Here is a 16,631-nt window from a genome sequence, read left to right as displayed (position 1 = left end):
TAGGTGCTTCTACACTCTTGTTAATCAGCTATCATTTCCCACTGATTTTAGGAATAAATTATGGGTTAAGTTTAGGGATTGGGACAATAATGTTGATCCAGGATAATTTCTTAATTGGCAAAATCACATTGACCTTCAAACTCATGCCATTGGGTGTGAAATTTTATTCACAAAATTACGTTGCTAATCCCCTACAAATACAATCATGTTGGATACTGCCCTAACAAACAAAATTTTTGTTGATTTGGCCCAGGAAGGCGTTAATCTTCTCATAATTCCCTTTAAGGCATTATGGGAAAATCATCTCTTAAGGAAATGCCACATCACGCGTGTCTCTACAGCTGTTCACTCTGCATCCCTCCCACACTGTAGAAGAAGAGAAGGGGAGTGCCGAGGAGACTGGCAGAGAGAAGAAAGCTCTTTAAATTAAGTATTAACATCATTATGTTCTCCAGAGGCCACGGAAACACCCACAGGACATTGCGCTAATCCGTCAAAGTGGCTGTACATGTACGTGAAGAGTTTATTACCTACTCTCCTTCAAAATGTAAAGCATAGCAGGGAACTGAAATTAAATCAATGAAATGAAAACCAAATATACGCTTATAAATCGGATTAACTCGAGATTGATTTGTCATTATCCACTTGATTTGGAATTATGATTATCAAAGGTAATCAAAAAATATCTTCTGAGACCCATTTGAGCTACAAAAGCTATCGAAGTAAGGAACGCTTAGCCTTACACCTGGTCTTCCAACACAAATTCATGAGAAAGCTTTACTATTTTCTAAAGTGCTGATTGCATAAGAATTTGACTGATGTAATCTGTATGGAAACGTTCCATTTAAAGTGTAAAAATTACAATTTTTACATAATTTGCTCACCCTCAAGTTGCTTCAAACCTGTATTAGTTTCTTTCTTCTGTTGAACACAGAAGATGATATTTTGAAGAATTCTGGTAACCGAACAGTTTCCAAAAGCCATTGACTTCTATAGCATGGAAAAATACAATGTACAAAATACAATAAAAGTAAACGGCTACCGCCAACTGTTTGGTAACAATTTATACTTAGAGAAAGGAATCTTACTAAAACGTGTTGATGTCTGTTCATTCAGTTTGTCAGTGTGAGAGTTTGGATGACCTTGGGAAGACACTTGAACTTTTTTAAGATATAAAATACTACAGTAATAAAGATTATTACTTCCACTAGACCACCCTAACAAGCACATTCAAAGTATACTCTGTAGGTGTCCTATCACATGATTACCTGAAAGAAAAAAACACCAAATGATATATTGTAGAGGTTTCTATCAGACATTTTGTTACTTCCCTGCCTTACATAAGTTAAAACTTTTCAGGACTGTTAGCTTAGACTTAAGTTTTTGATAAATTATTCACAAAGATGAATTTTTGTGGGGATGTTATAACTTCACAGGGAATAACATTTCCCTCTGCACTTAACGAAGAGATGACACAGCTAGCAAACAGCAGTTCAAAATGCTAGCATGAGGCAAAATGCTCACATACCCTAATACATAGATACAAGTGTTGGGTAGCCATGCAACGTATATTTTTTTGTACTGTGACAAAACAGTTTAACAGTTTTACTAAGAGTAGCTTGGGCCTAGCAGTGCAGTGCTAAATGCTACATCAGTACTACATTGTATTTTAAACACATCTTTATCATACACAATAATTAAGTTTATCTTCCTAAAATCTGATGTGTAGTTGGAAACTCTGATTCTTTTTAGTGAATCGGTTCACTTGATTCAATTTGGAGAAAAAAAAAAGATTAATCAAGGTTTATTAAAAAAGCTTTTTGAACAAGAAATACTGCTATGATAATGAAATTATAATAATGAATAATAATAATAATAATGAATGATAAAAGATTTCATTTAAAGAGACATTGTTCCATTAAATATCTCAGTTATCTACTTTTTGTTAGCTTCTAGCAAACCATTTTAGCTGTATGACAACAGTTTAACTGCTTTAAATGAGTAGCTTGTCAAGCTTACATTATCTTCCTCAGCACTGCTATACAACGCTTACAAATGATAGTGTGCATGAGTCATATACAGACGTTTCTGGTACTTTTTTTGCTCCTGTTTGAGCTTGACTGCCAGAATTCTCATCCAATTTTATTTTTTTTTGTAAAAGTTTCTTTCAAAAAGAGCAGCCTGAATAAGCTGCCTTCTCCTTTGTGTTCCACAGAAAAAATATCATGCAAAGTGACAAGAGGCTGAGAAGATGATGACATTATCATTATTTCTGAGTGAACCATCCCTTTAAATCTGTGTCCTTGGGCTAATTACTGCAGCGCTAACCCAGACTTCAACTGAGACACTGGAAACTGTGATCATTTTAACATGACTGCTAAGCGTGGCAGCTGAAATGGGCCTGAAAAGTGGAACGCTGGTTAAATGCTTGAAAAACACTTTCAGAATTCCATTCTGCTGAGCAACTGTTTCCTTTGACTTCACCTGTCTCATGAAGTTCTTCCTCTGCAAGAAGGACTGATCTGGAAATCTAGGACATGAGCAGTCGTGTTCAACAAATAAAATGGTTTGCATGCATGGAAAACGGCAGTTCATTGAGTTCATATATATATATATATATTTATTTATGAGAGATACAAGCACCCAAGACATTTCGCATGAAGTCAAAAATGGCAGGATAATAAAAGTGTCATAATATCATAATGAAGACAAAAGCCACATTAAAAGATAAAAATGTAATTCCTGAAATGGAAATGCTTAAAAAACTGCTTCACCGCTTAATACTTAATTTATTTATCTATTTATTTTCTTCAAAATCAAGTCATGTTTTCCCACAAATGTGCAGTAGAAAAAACTTTATAAAATAGAATATACATCATAGAAAATCTCTTTAAATGTGACATGATTTGCTCTTTTTATTATTTTTAAGGTGAGGTTACCGGTTGGCTGTAAAATGTCATCTGGTGCAGCTCCCCAAAATTGTATTTAAAAGTTATATTTGATGAATAAATCATTCACAACAAAAAAAACTCTCTGAAAAACATACCTTTAAAAATATATGTAGGTGATAAAATTTGAACGCTCACATATATTCAAAATGTAAGAAAAATTACTTTTTCTTGATCATTAAAGGAGTCATGACCCACAATTTTCACTTTTCCACGAGAATCAATGTATGTTATGATTGCCTAACGATTATACACTGGCCGGGAAGCCGATATTTAAAAGTGAAGCGTTTGTTTACCTCAGGGTTTGTAAAATAGCCCACGTGCACGCGCACTCAAATACGAGATTTTGATTTCTTCCTCGTCTTGACGTCAAGACGGGGCAGGATATACCATATATGGACACCGCAGCAGGAAGCTCGCCCTTCCCCTCTCCCCCTCATATTCAGTCGAGAAAGACGCTGGAGTAGTGCACACGTGAGTTGCTCTGTGGTTGACTGCCAGAATCAACATGTAAATGTGTTTTCTCTACCAAGAACGGACCTAGCTATAAGAGACCAGTGGATTAAATTCATTTTTAATGACGCGGTTCCTTCAACCCTTCCACTGGTTTATCGTTACGTGTTTGTGCTAAACATTGTAAGCCGAAATCCTTCACAAATTTGGGGCAATATCAGGCGAAGTTGGCATCGAAGCTCAGGAAAAGCACCATTCCAACAAAATTGCTTGCAATTGAAACGGTAAGACTGTGTTTTTATTGCTCTACTGTGTGTAACAAACAGCATCTAACTGCTAATGCGCTATTGTATGCTATTGCGTCTGTCACTAGACAAATAAACGAAAGACTGGAGGTGAAGTAATTATTTATGTTCCCTGTAAACTGACTGCAAAAACTGACTTTTGACTGCATTATAATGATTTCTTAATTCAGAATATGATCAAGATTGCGTAGGTTGATGTGTTCGGGGAATTTGCCAGTTAATAGTAACATTTAAAGCCCCTTAAATGAACGAAATGACTCGAAAAAAGATTTGTTCATTTTGATGAGCGAGTTTGAACAAGAGAGTCTGGCGTTGCCAGATTGGGTGTTTTTTCCGCTACATATTAAGGCCGGTTTACGGTGGGTTTTAGGTGGGTTTTCGCCTGGAAGGCTTTATAGAAATCTGGCATCCTACTGAACGAAGTTAAACTGAGAGAGCGTGGCGTTCACAGACACCAGAATGAACGACTTTACAGTAACGTTCATCAGGCAGTAATGCGGTACGTTCAGTTCAGTCCAAAACATGAACGAGTTCATGAAGTATCGTTCAATGAACGCGTCCAGGCACAACACTGGCAGGAGTATTAGCTTCGAGGTATGGGGAATGGCTGCTAACGTACTTTGCAAAAAACAAATGACTGAGATCATCATGAATTCGGTTATTGTTTATTTATTGCCTAACGCTTACATGAGGCCCCGTCTAGTTTGTGTGTGTGTGCTGTGCTCGTCTTATATTTGTGTGTGTGCTGTGCTCACGTCTCATATGAGTAACTTTATGTGCGCAGATAGTTCATATACATGTATGTGTGACTAGTACTTAGTATATATGCAAGCGTGTTTCATATGTGTGCGTGAATGAAGTTTGATTTAAGCCCTAAACGGCGCCTCATACTTATACACTGGCCGGGAAGCTGGTCGCGTTCATTCACAACTTGCGCCATGATGTCAGTTTGTAATGATATGCTAAAGCGTTACCTGAGGTGTCAACCCCCCTCCTTCCTGCAACCAATCAATGTGCCCCTCATTTGCATTATTATAATGACCGTCCACGACAGCCAAAATATCGCATCAGATCTCGCGACACAATAATGCCTACAGAGATAAGGGTCTGAAGAGCGTTGTGTTAATTTTTTTTCCACTTTTCTTTTTTAGAAGGGCCTGAAAGACTATAATACAGCAGTAGGTATCCAAGGTAATACGAGGGTATGACTCCTTTAAAACAACATGAGAATTTTAGAGTCATTACTCTATTATAATTTTTTCCCCACCGTTTTTCAGACATGGGTGGGGGGGGGGTGAATACAAAAACTATATTTCTAAGAACTTGGGATGTTTTCAACTAAATTTTAAATGCTCCCTTTATAATTTTAATATTTTTTTTCCCGTCCTTTGCAGACTTTCACAACACCTGTCCCTATTCACTTTCATTGTACAGAATGTAAAAAAAAGACAGCATGAACATTCTCCTAAACATCTCCTATTATGCTCCTCAGAAATAAGTAAATAATATGGGTTTGGAATGACACGAATATGAGTAAGTGAAGACCAAATATTTGTGGTATTTTTTTGACTGAATGTATTTCTCGGTAAACTTTTCTTTAAGGAGTCGAGTCGCTCAATGCAAACAGTACACCCAGACACAACACCGTCAACCAGTCCTTGAAAATATCTTCTGATATGTGTGAAGTCAGTCACAAACCACCTTTAAATAATTGTTATGTTCCTGTGGAGTTCCCATATGCTTGCTAAAGTGAGGAGAGGAATGAAGTTAGCCAGTTTTATTAAATTGTTATACTTTCAGAGTTTTAACTGGGTCAACTGTGTGCTGAGGAAAGATAATGCGGTTCCTTTTCATCCCTGACAGAGAGAGATGGAGAAAAAGTGGAAGAGAGAAAGAAAGAGGGAGCATCTGCATGGTTTCATCTGAGCTGGGTAAAAATGGGTTCAGTCAGTCAGCTCGCACACATGCGCGCACACACAACTAGCACCAAACTAAAGAAGACCAGTTAAAGTGATTCCCTGTGGCATGTTAGAAGAGTATGATATCGAGTTTTGGAACCGTGTGTGTGTGTGTGTGTGTGTGTGTGTGTGTGTGTGTGTGTGTGTGTGTGTGTGTGTGTGTGTCTATGATCATCAGATTTTCCTAAGACTATCTCGAATTATGATCCATGTCACCCCACAACCCAGAGAAATACAAGCTTCTCTAAAATGCAAAACACACAACATGTGGGTCTGTTCCGAACCCCTAGTAAACCGCATTGATGTCTACTGTCAGCATTGGAAGCCTCTAATGCAACCTAATAAGCAACTGATTTAAAAAGCTCTTCTTAGGAAACAACTTTAATTCTCGTACATGATCGAATAACATCCACAATTGATTCCAATAGTCTGATTTTAGCATGTTGCTAAGCTAACAGCTCATTACTTAAATATTAGGCAACGCTGACAGTCATTTTCACACAAACGTGACACTCTTCACGCAAGCAGACAATCGACTCATATTCAGAACTGATTCCAACAGAACCTGATTTTAGCATGATGCTAAGCTACTAGCTCAATACTTCAAAGTTAAGCAATGTAACAGTCCATGTGACCAGAAAATGTTCACAGCTGTTTCCGGTAGATCAGATGTTAGCATTTTGCTAATCTTACGATTCAATACTCTAGCATTTAAGAAAATAAACAGTGACTGGGATCCTAACACAACAACACAATTGACTAACAGACGCAGTGGATTCCAATAGAATTTAATGTTAGCATATTGCTAAGCTAAGCTCAATACTCTAATGTTAAGTAATCTTGAGTATAATTCTTACGCACACATATAAGCGGTGCTTCTCATGCAACTACACTATTAACATTCGCAATTGATTCCAATAGATTCTGAATTCAGCAAGTTGCCAAGCTAACAGAATAGTACTTAATACAGCTTAAAACATCGAGCAAATTTAGCGATCATTCTTATGCACACATAAGTTGCACTTTTTATGCAACCATGCAATAGAAAGCGTGGATAATTGTTTGAAATTTGAAGTTAGGATTTTGCTAAGCTAAAAGCACAAAACTACACCACTGAGCAATGTTAACAGTCATTGTCATGCACTAATGCATCGAATAACGTTTGCATTAGCTAAAATGTTGCCTAAAATGTTGCCTAGGTGGGCAATTCACTAGAGTTTAAAGAGAGAGAGAGAGAGAGATCTTTTCTATCATGAACAGCTTGTGACTTGTAATAAAAAGTACAACCTGTGGTATATTTGTCTTTCTCAGAGATTCTTAATCTTCATGATACACCATCTTTGTGTTAACCTAACACTGATTTTGGCACAGAATCAACACTGATGTGTAGGCTCCATTCCAAACTATTTTAAGGCATGATATTGGTGATTAAGGCTCAAAAGCTTTTTCAAAGGTAATGTTATTGTTCAAATCAGGATTTCTGTTTCATGTGGTTTAAAGATCAGACAGATATATCTATCTTTGACTATATCTATATATGTGTGTACAAAAACATATACATACAGTATACCTGTAACAACAATAAAATTCTGCTTATGGCACACATTTGGCCATAAAAAAAATATATTTCTGCCATTCCCGCATCTGCGCCCACACCCACCCTCACCTCATGTTTGCAGCTGACTGCAAATTATCATAATTGTTGGGCAACCTTTTTTTGGGGGGATAATAAAAAAACAGACCTAAGCAAACAACAGCCTTTAAAATGACTTAAAATGCATTATATAAAAATAATGAGCTAATAATGACTGGTAAATTAATAATAATCATATGGTTTTATTGAATAACACTGTTAAAATACATAGTATAATAAAAAATAAATAAACAATTCACAAATGCCTGTAAACTATTAACTGTTTATTTATAAGTGCACTCTTCTTCAGTGACTAATATCTTCTGCTTCATTTAATGCAGGGTCAATACTGAAATTTGTAAAAAAAAAAAAAAAAAAAAAAAGAATGAAGAATTATTTTATTATTGTTTATTTTGATAATATTTAATCATTATCATGTTTTATTTAATATGTGTAACTTCAGTTTGTAATATTGTTAATAATTTTTTGAACTATAGAACTACATTTGTACTTTGTAAATAATAAAGATATTTACAATTTATTTTTATATTTACTTTTATATTTTATTACATTCTATTTTGACGTGTATCGTGGGCGCAACAATATGATTCTGCTTAGGGCACACATATGGCCAGCAGCGGCCCTGGTCTTAATATTGGCTCTGTCAAATTAAATTTACTTTATTAGCTAACATGCTAACATCAGATTCTACTGGAATCAAGTCTGGAAAAGAGCTGGTTCCAAAATTACGCAGAATCAAAATAACAAGCAAACTGCTAATCAAACAAATACATTTCCAGATAATTTAACCGCCGCTCCCTGTTTTGAGTCACTGTTTTTGGATGAGGGCAACATAAGTAATCGGACAATAATGCTCATAGGGTTTTATCTGTGGAGATAAATTCAAGGAAATAAATGCTACATAAAATCGCCACAGTGCTTCTATGCATTTGAAATGAAAGTTAATTTTTAATATCAAATGTGTTTCTTGTTGCCACCAGCTCTATAAACTTGCTGACTTATTCAGTGCTGAAGTTGCACTAATCCACTAGGAGTCATTCACCATGGCAAAGAGCATTTTCCCTTATGCTTCATTTCTTTGTCACTGCAATTATGGCGAGTTCCCATAAGGATCTTGTGTGTTGTCTTCTTCCTTTATAACCTGATGTTAAAGGCTTTTTACATGACTAGCTAGTGTACTAAATTCAAATTAATCATCAGGGCTGCAAATGAACACCTTTTAACATAAGCGACATGTCTTGCTTTTTGACCTCTCTATGATTCGTGTTGCAGATAATGTCACAGAAGGACGATTTAATGAGGCTGCTGGGTAGCAAGAGAGACCTGTACATAATAAACTGTTAAACAAGCCATTAAATAAACAGAGAAGACCGTACAAACAGTGGTCCCACCAACAGTCAGTTTACTGACCATTTGATGCTTATTACACACAAAAATGGCAAATAAGAGGCACATGGAGTTAAAAGTGCAATTGCTCGGGTTGTGTTAAGGTGTAGTTAGCAAATTTCTGCACATGAATTCAAGCCTGCATAGCTAGAAAATTTGGCTTCATTTGCATAAAACACAGTAGCTTGAATGAATATGATGTAATATTCGCAGAGACGCTCCACAGGGCAAATAAAGTTATTTTAGCAGTTTCTGTAGCTACATTATCGGTCACAGAGAGTTCAATCTCTGAGGTAAAGATGTTATCAAAAACTTTGAAAACAAGGTTTTGCATGGACAAATAGCCTTTAATCTGCAGTCCAGGAGCCGTCCGGTGCTTAAGGCCTGTTTTTGTTCCTTCATTGTGCAATTTGTTTATTATGCAATTAAATCTGCGCCTCTGCATAATGTCAAGCCACATTTACTTTAGCATATTCCATTTATATGTAAATACCAACCTCTGATTAAGCCAGCCAAGTTACATTTCCATACAGATCATTACAATGTTGATTAAAAATAATGCACTACTTTACAGGTACTCATGTCCTAGTACACCAAAATATGCCTGTTGAGCAAACCACGAAAGAGCTCCAATTACAGTAAATATGGTTGAAAAGCTGTTTACACATTTATGAAAACATAGAAAGTCACCTGTCGGATGGCTGGTCAGGCGTTCAATGTTGTGCCCACTTTGGGGCAAACATAACTGATGATTTTACTTATAGGGAGAGAAATTCAATAAACACCAAGCATTAAACTTTGAGAAAATACTTTTTTTGGCCTTCCAAAAGAGGAATCAACTAGAAATTCAGTGGCTAAGTTGTATTTACAACACTGTTCCAGAACAGTTCAACCTAAATATTCAGATGTGTACAGCACATTTTATGGAGTACTGTTTCCTGATCCTGGGAGGGTAGACAACAATACCGTCTGTTCTGACTCAGTCTGTAAGTATGTTTACATATTTAAAGGATGTGCCACTGATGATTCAAACATCATATGACATCATATGACCCCTTTAACTCATGCACTACTACTAAACAGTACACATGGTGGATGATAAAACCACAAACCATGCTAACGAAAATATGTTCTAAGAACATTTTGCTAAGGCTCCCATTAAGGTATGAAAACATTATTACTGAAAGTTCTCTAAATGTTCAAAACGTCCAGTTTTGAAAACCTTTTTTTTTTTTTCAAATGTTAGTGCAAATAATTTTGCGAACATTACTTTTCAATGTTCTCTAAACATTATGAAACAAGCAGTAACAATAAAATAAAAAATAGACGAACGTCCAACTTAAAAAATACAGCTTTCCATGAAGAACTATATAGCAGTGCACTACAAACTAATGTAAAATGTTATTACTAAAATGTTAATTAAAAAAAGTTTAGTTTAGTTAAAAAAGTTACTAAACTATAAGTACTACTATAAATGACTATTTATTACTTTAGATGGGAAACTTTATAAATAACTACTTAGCGCACATTCAAGGTCCCATGTATCACCACTTTGTCAAATTGATTTTCTGGCAACCGTTTGTTGTGTGCTGAGGTGAAACTTTGTCTTCTGATCGACTGATAAATCAGTCAAGAACAGGGTAATGCTAAAGAACTTGGATCTAGAAGGAAGAAGGAAAACGTACACACAACTCATAATCCCTATAGGAGTCACACTTCTCTAAATGTGGCACAATATTTTAGCAATGATCCCAGTTTTAAACCAAAATAAATAAATAAAGCACTGGGTGGTGAAATCAGAATCATGGCTTTTAGGAGCTGTAGAAAATTCAGCTTGGTCTGTCAACGTACACTTGAAAGTTTGTTGAATTTGCGTGCCAGAGGAGATGTTGTTTGAAGTCTGTTGTGAATGATTCATATGGTTTAGTACGCTTAGTATGTAGAAACTCTCTCTTCCCACGTCAGAACCAAAAAAAAAACCACTTCTTTTAAGGTCAGAAAAAATAAAACGACTTTCCTACATGCACACATTACTGACTAAGAATCTCTCCCAATTCTCCTCTTGTACAGCTACAAGTTATAATGCTGGTGGATTAATAATTAATTCATGTAGACAAGAAAGATTTCATTTCCTGTGCCTCCTGGGTAGGATGTCAAAGAATTAAGACCGCGTAGAATTTTGTGTCAGGATTATTGATGACTTTTGTTGTCGACCTCACATTTAGATATATGCTATATCGGCAATACCCCAAGATGTCAGATGAGTATGTCACTCACATACGTAAGTGCTTGAAGGTGTGAAGGAGATAATGAGGTAATTATGGCAAACATTTGATAATGAAAATTCCTCTATAGTGACATAATTATGAATGCAACAATTAAAGACCATGCTGGGCGAGTAAGGTCTGCGAAAGGTGGCAGTAAATTTCAGTTCAATATGAACGGCTTCGTACAGTAGAAAGTTTTCATTATATAACACTGTTTTTATCCAGATATATTAATTTATTTCAAAATACATTGTAAATCAATTTTGGTTCAATGACTGGCTGGTATGTCCTGCTATCACAATGAAGAAAAAAAGCCTCATAAAAAATAAATAAATAAATTGTAGTATATATAAAAAAAAACCAGTTTGCCATAGTGTTTTATTATAACATTATTTATTAGAAAATACAACATATTTTAGCAAAACTCCTTTACTGCTTATCCAAACAGATTTGTCTGTGAATCAAGTCTTGTGGTCAAATATGTTCACAACATGTAACAGTAATTACTATATGACAACCCACATGGTCTACTTGGGAATTATACGTTTTCATTAACTTCTAAATGATATTAATGAGAAAACAAATCTGTGTAATCAGAGTATTCAAATTCTGAGTTTACATGTGGTAATTACAAGTTGTACAGTTTTTAGTTGGAAACGCGTAATTTTGTAATTCCGACATGGTGAACACAAGTTAACCATAAACATGTAAAAATAAATAAACAAACAGACATATCAGATCATTTATGAGGTGTACTGTATATATATACAAAAAATTATCATAGAAATGTAAAAATATAAGTAATTAATAAAAATGTTGTGTAATTGATCACGATTAATCAGAATCTAAATTGAGAAATTAAATCATTATGAGGTAGAAAGTTAAAATTATGACATACTACATCATAATTATAATTAGTTGTAAGTCGTATGACATATTTTGTCACAATTTTGACTTTGTCGTTTTTTTCACAAGTCAAAACTATTAAGTTTATTATCTATTAATTAAGCATAAAATATAAATAATCTCATAATTTCACGTTTTTATTTCATGATTTGTTTTTATCTCATTATTTTGTGTTTTAATGTCATAATTTTGACATTATATCTCATGAATAGGATTTACCAAGGCTATTTTTACCTTTATGTAGCAAAAATACCCTTCTGTCTTTCCAAACCTGTATGACTCATTTTCTTCTGTGCAACACAAAAGCAGATTTTTTTGAAAAATGTTCAAGATGCTCTTTTCTATAATAAAAGCTGTCTTATCTAAGCCTTGCCCACTTTGATTTCTTTTTTTTTATTAATAATCCTTGATATTTAAGTGCTGTCAATTAATAAAAAATAACACGTTTAATCATATTATTCTGTAATCAATCAAAACATCAAAATTTGACAGAGAAAACATTGAATCTCCAAATTTATGTAGGAACAACGATTGTGTCTTTTACATATGTGTGCAATGGCATGGTTTTACTAAGTACTATGAATGAAGATGAGTATCTTCAATGCCTGAACTGATACTGATACCTCGTATCAGTGCCTCTGGTATTATGCATGTCTTATTTATAGTTGCCTCTGTACATTAAGCTAGCCTAGGAGAAAGTGTTTTACCATAAATAAAATGGCACACATCAGCACCAACAAGAAAAACCGATCATTAGCATCATGTTTCCACTGTGATAAATTAAGCTAAGCCAGAGGCTACAATGACTCCACTGACTTGTAGACTAAAATATTCCTGTTTAAATCCATCGCACCCTCAGCACTCACTTTCCCGTCCTCTTGAATCTCTCATATCCTACAGTGAACAAACGAGTGCGCACTTTGATTTAGTGCACTTGGGAGGGGGAACTAGATATTTGAGGCCATGAGTATTTGGCTCCATTCTTGTGAGCACAGTGTGGAGGCTGCTGAGGGCCTCTGTACCTCGATGCGGCTCGGTTTCTCTGATCCAGCGCTCTTTGATGTTCCTCCAGCTGGCTCCTGTTTGCCTCCTTTGGTAATTGCAGAAAGGGCCGCTCATCTTCGCCCGTGTCCTCGCTGTGGAGCTGGGCGTCACTTTAAACAGCTTCACTGTGGAGACACGGGCGTCTTGTGCTGGCATGGGACATGGGCGGATTTAAAAGTGAAGCTGTAATCAGTGAAGCGGGAAGTTTCTGTGATCAGAGATAGATGACGGGTATTGTGGGGGAAAATACGTAGAAATACAAATGTCCGTGATGGGCTTTAAGGAATATTCCAGGTTCAGTTCAAGTTAAGTTCAACTGGCAGCATTTGTTGTATAATGTTGATTATAGAAATACTAGAAATAATTTGACTTATTCTTTATTTTCAATAAGCAATAAAAAAAGTTGAGATGCTTATACTGGAAGTGAATGGAACTCATTTTTTGAGTATTTAAAAGCAGAAATGTAAAACGTATTTATAAAAGCATTTAGAATAATTCTTCTGTTTAAACCGGTGTATTATTTGAGCTGTAATGCTGCAAAATAATACATTTTATTTGTTTTAGTGTTTGAGGTGTTCTGTTTTCATGATAACAACGTCGTAAAATTGGATATAAATTTGTACAGGAGCATTATTTTTCACAGTAAAATCACGTTTATTGAAAAAAGTATATTGTTCAAATCTTGTATAGATAGATAGATAGATAGATAGATAGATAGATAGATAGATAGATAGATTTTATCATTATTTACTCACCCCTTGTATGGAAGCCCATTTCTTCCATGTAAGAAAAACATGCTTTGGTTAATCATAATTATTAGAAACTAAGTCATTATTATGAGATAGAAAGTCAGATTATGACATTAAATGTTGAGAAGTTATGAAATACCAAGTCTTAATTATGAGTTAAAATATTGTATGACATACAATATATTTTGCCACAATTTTGTTACAATTTCAACTTTGTCATAACAGAATTATCTCATAATTTTGTCTTTGTATGCCATAAAAGTCATAATTATTGCATAAAAAGTCAAAATGTGTCAATTTCAACTGTCGTAATTATCACTTTTTATCTTATGAATTGTTTATATCATAAAAATAAGGATTTTTATTTAAAAGTCATAATTACATAATCAACATTTGTGTTTTGACTGTCATAGCTATGAATTATTTTCAATTTCAAGATATCTCATAATTTATTTATTTTTTCTCTCTCTCTCATAAATTCAAATTTGTATCTCATAATTTTGAGTTTTTACTGTATCCCATAATTTCTGGGTTTTATCTCATAATTTGGGGGGTTTCTTTTATAAATAGCCTTCTGTCTTACCAAACCTTTATGACTTTCTTTCTTCTGTGGAACACAAAAAGAGAGTTTTTGAAAAATGTTCCCGATGCTCTTTTCCATAGATAGGCTCCTGCTGGCAAGGAGTTCCTGCCCACTTGTGGGGGGAAACAAATTCTGGTTTCCATAGTTACCCAATCATTCCTGTGAGGAAAACACGGAGAAATATCCAATAAATGTAACTCAACCCGTCATGCCAAATATGGATGAGCTTTTGTCCTTTTTGGAGTCGTTTTAGTTGTATGGAAAAGAGCAGCTTTGACAATCTGCTAAATATCTATCTTTGTGTTCAACAGAATAACTGAGTCATACAGATTTATAACAACATAAAAATGAGTAAATGATGATTAAGATTTAATTTCCAAATCCCAAATACCACATAAGGAACGCTGCTGCCAAGAGAAAACTGAAAACACCAAAAGAGGCAGCATTATTACACCCTCCTTAAAAATCCCACAAGGTTTTATATGATTTTTTGTCTAAAAATTGTTCAGTCAGGAAACAGATTTAATTAAACGCTAATTTCCACGACAGAGATTAAACATAGACCTACACTGAACTAAAGCAATCCCCCAGTGAAAACATTTGAATCTGTTCTGGGAAACAGGCCCAGTGTTTCTGTGCTTTAAAATGTCTCGAAGAAGAAGAAGAAAACACCAATTACTCTAGAAAACTGCTACTGCATCAGTATAATCCATAAACCCAAGTCATATCTCAAACAAACAGTGCAGAACATCTAACGTTTCATAAACAGATGACAAAATCGATTTCACGTCATGTTAATTTAAGTCATTTGGCTTTCTGTGATGTACGTGCCACGTGAGGAACTATTGTGTCAGATCCTGAACCCTGCAGAGAGCTAAATCGACCTGACAAAAAACACTGTCGCACACCATATGAATGATAGCGTTTAACAGATTACCCACTTGGGTGCAAACACATTGATTTGAGCCAGTGAGGGGAGTTAATCTTCTGTAAACCACACACAATTGAACAATCTGTCGGGAATGGCAGCACTCAGATCACGACCACAGATATGCAGCTTGAACCTTTATAGAGGCCAAAGATACACAGTAATACTAATATTATAATGTCATTCATTAGCTAGTTTTAAATGCATTTGCCAAGAACTTTGAAACGTAATATTGGCTTTTTATTTGTAATATTTGCATAAAATTTCATTTTTAATTCAATTTCATTTCTTCTGTTTTGGAATAAACAGCACTTTGAAACTTAAAGTGTAGTAACTATTAATTAATCTTTTATTTATTTATTTATTTGGAAATTTGAAATGGCCTCATGTTTTTTTAAACCATTATAGCCTCCCATTTTCAATAAAATATTACATTTAATGTATATTAAATAATATTAATGAGTATCTAATTATATATATATATATATATATATATATATTCCCAGTTTCTACTGTAAATAGTATGGAGCCCCGCACATGACATGCAGGAAAAAATAGTAGGATAAATTGTGTGCACTAATTCGTTCCCTCACTGTACTAAAACTTGCACATGATTACTATTGCATTGTAATAGTAATTGCATTTAGTATTTAGTTCACTCGATTTATAAATTGTGTGCACTATTTACTAATTCGTTCCCTTGATTTGCTAAATTGTGCGCATGATTTAGCAAATCGAGGGAATGCAATAGTAATCATGTGCACGTTTTAGTACAGTGAGGGAACGAATTAGTAAATCGTGCGCACAATTTATTTATTTTTTTCTTGCATGTCGTGCTGGGCTCTGCAAAATAGTTCTTAGTAAATTGATAATTAAATGATATTAGTAGTAGTAACTATTAATATCATCAGAAATAATTATGGCAGATTACTTCACATTTTGTTGTCTTTTTAAGATGTTTTTCTTTTCTTTTCTCTCAGGACGGTTACATTACCTTGGCATTTCTGACTATTAGATTTCCAAAAAAAAAAAAAGTACTCTTCATCAAAAATATAAACATGTTCAATCATCCAAGAGACACGTTCAAGATTATACCTTCTATTTTTAATGTATGAATAATGTATGAGTGAATAAATTACTACATTTTAAACTCACTGACCCATAAATAAAAGTAAATAAAGATATCGGAAATGTTAAGACAAGCTACTGATCTCAATTTCGTCAGAAGCAATTATGAAGTGTATGACAGGGTTTTTAGAAAACAAACTAAAAATACAAATTTTTAATGGGAAGCTCAGAAACCCCAGCAAACCTCTCCCGTGTTAGATCCTGGTTTAATGCGGCTCATCATTATTGAGAGCAGTCTTGTTTTTGTGCTAAAGAGTTAAACCCTGGAGATGAAACTGTAGGCTGAGGAAATGTTAATTAACCTCTCAGACAACACACTCAT

Source organism: Carassius carassius, chromosome 48, assembly GCF_963082965.1.
Source record: "Carassius carassius chromosome 48, fCarCar2.1, whole genome shotgun sequence".
In the NCBI taxonomy this organism is placed as follows: domain Eukaryota; kingdom Metazoa; phylum Chordata; class Actinopteri; order Cypriniformes; family Cyprinidae; genus Carassius; species Carassius carassius.
The sequence above is the reverse complement of the archived record's forward strand: the minus strand, read 5'-3'. Positions refer to the sequence as shown.